Raw genomic sequence first — 2831 nt, 5'->3', positions numbered from 1 at the left:
CCGAAAGTCTGTGAAAACAGCTCCGAGACTTGGTCGCGCCCCTTCTGCCATTGACGAGGAATCTGTCCGTCAAGTTGAGGATGTCATTTTGGAAGATCGGCGCATTACTATTCGCCAAATAGCCCAAGATGTCAAGATTAGTACAGGGTCTGGGGAAACTATCATTCATGACTATTTGCATATGCATAAGGTATCTGACAGATGGATTCCCAGGTTGCCTACACCATTTCAGAAGCGACAACACGTGGAGTGCTCGAGGATGAATTAAAAGATGTGCCAAGAATATGAATCAAATTTTTTCAAAAGACTGATTACACAGGATGAAACCTAGGACATCACTATGACCCAGAGATCAAAGCCCAGTCAATGCAGTAGAAGCACTTGGTCTCACCACCCCCAAAGAAGGTAAGGGTGCCGCCCTCCGCTTGCAAAGTAATGCTCACAGTCTTCTGGAACGAGGACAGAGTACTGATGACAGATATCCTGGCGAAGTGTACCGCATTACAGGAGCTTATTATGCTTCACTTTTGAGGAAATTAAGGGAAGCTATCAAAATCAAGAGGCGGGAAAAGATCAGCAAAGCTACCGTCCTCCTGCAGGACAACGCTCCGGTCCACAACTCGCACATGGACAGATCAGAAGCAGTTGGCGTGTGCTTATGACATCCGGCACCGTCCTCCCTACTCACCTGACCTTACACCATCTTACTTTCCCAGCCATGAAGTTGTTTTTGAAAGGAAAGCGTTTCCCACATGATGCAGCCATAATTTCTGAAGTCGCCTCGTGGTTGGAGGATCAACCTGGAATGTTCTACAATAACGGTCTCCAGAGCTACATACAACCATGGGTGTAATGCATAACTCTGGGTGGTTCCTATGTAGAAAAAGACTAATAACTGTGCGAAATTTCGTTGCTCTACTGCTATGGGAAGTAGGGCAGAAGCATTACTTATTGCACGCCCCATCGTAGATATGTATATATATATGTATGTATATATATATATATATATATATATATATATATCATTTAAGAGATAAATTTAAAAAAATATTCCTTTACAAACACACACACATAAATATGTACATGTATGTGTATGTGTCTGTTATTTAGGCTTATTTGACTTACCGTTATATTATAAAAATATACATTCTAAAAGACTGTCTCACAGAAAAAAAATGTGATAAAGTGTGTTGCTTTGTACATGTGGACAATTATTGTTTAAATTATTATGTGTCAAATTGGCTAAGTAATATAAGATGTTTATGTCTATATAAAATTTTACATATTATCTGTAAATCGCTTATATGGAAAAAATATCTTACACATTAAATCATTTCCTGCTTGGATCAATAGTATCAACTCTTTCATAATAGACGGTTTACTAGTGTCTATTTTCTCGATTCTAGCAATATAACATTACGTCTTCTACAAACGTAAGCCACATAAATGTACTTTTTATGGTGAATTTACGTCTTTTCTGAGATATTCGTTACGAATAAATTGATTGCTTTCGTGAAAAAAATGCATGCAACTTTAGGATCCAACTCAACGTACAAGCTGCGAAAATGAAAAGAACGTACAGAGAATACGGATAACATATTTATATTATACATGGGGCCTTGGGAGACGTTTCCGTATTCAGCGTTTAATATGCAAATGACTCTTCGACCCAAAGAACACACAAAGGGGGAAAAGTTGTAGAACAATGACGTATTTGTATATTTGTCGCATTTAATAAGCCTGGCACAAGTGTAAAACGAGACATGCCATTTGATCGGATGGGATTGCTTACACCCATTTGTATGCATGCCGCGTCATGCATTCTTTGCTATTATCAAACGAAGGAGTAAATGATTAATCCTTAAAGTATTGTAAACTATCAGATAAAATAATAGATCGACGTGGTCTGACCTTCTCACATAAAAGCTATCACGCAACCCAGATTGATGTATTAGAAAAATACCCTCCTGGAGATAAAATACAAGTCGCCCAAATATACACATGCATGAGCTCATGCTGTACGTGCAGAAAGTTTAGAATCGAAATCTATAATAAAATTAACATACATTTAGATATGTAAAAGGATAAAACACATATCACAAATATACCGATACAAAGCACATAAGTAAAACGATGCCTATTAAACAATTACAGTGATCATACTTAAAAGACCATATTTCTAAAATAATAATCGATATAGTTATTCATGTTTTAGAAAAATGTTTACTGCTTAACAAATATATGCCATTTGGATTATATGATGATTACTTTAATTCATTATCTTATCAGAAAGTTTCTACCGATAACTTAAAACACGAATGTATATGTGTAGCTTATAGAAAATTAATCGTAATGTAAATATTTTCAAAATGATAAAATTAGTATAGATAAGTAGAGTGGACATGATATTTATTGGCTGCCGACGGTGTAAATGATGGTCTGCCAAGTTAAATTGATTTTATTGTTTGTTCGACATTTTGAATGTCAATAATGATTGTGTCACATGAAACACTAATCTATGTACGAAAGTATAATTGATATTTGTTTACAAATGTAATCACTACAATGGTATAAATGCAATATTGTCTGTACGTGTGTGTGAGAGTTCGTTCATTATAGAAGGCTGAACAGATTTCCTTTAAAATTTAGAGAACTTTAGTGTGTTAGACTCGGAGTGATCTTCGTTGATTTTTGTCTTAGAATAACCCCGATGATTACCGATAATCGATAACCGAAACCATTATTTTACTTTCCATATCATTGATAAAGCCATGAACACCTTACTTTAAGTTGATAGGGTGCTTTTTTATGACGTGGTGCATAAGTTCACA

Source organism: Euprymna scolopes, chromosome 6 (assembly GCF_053919585.1).
Source record: "Euprymna scolopes isolate OS-2025 chromosome 6, ASM5391958v1, whole genome shotgun sequence".
NCBI classification, from domain to species: Eukaryota; Metazoa; Mollusca; class Cephalopoda; order Sepiida; family Sepiolidae; genus Euprymna; species Euprymna scolopes.
The sequence above is the reverse complement of the archived record's forward strand: the minus strand, read 5'-3'. Positions refer to the sequence as shown.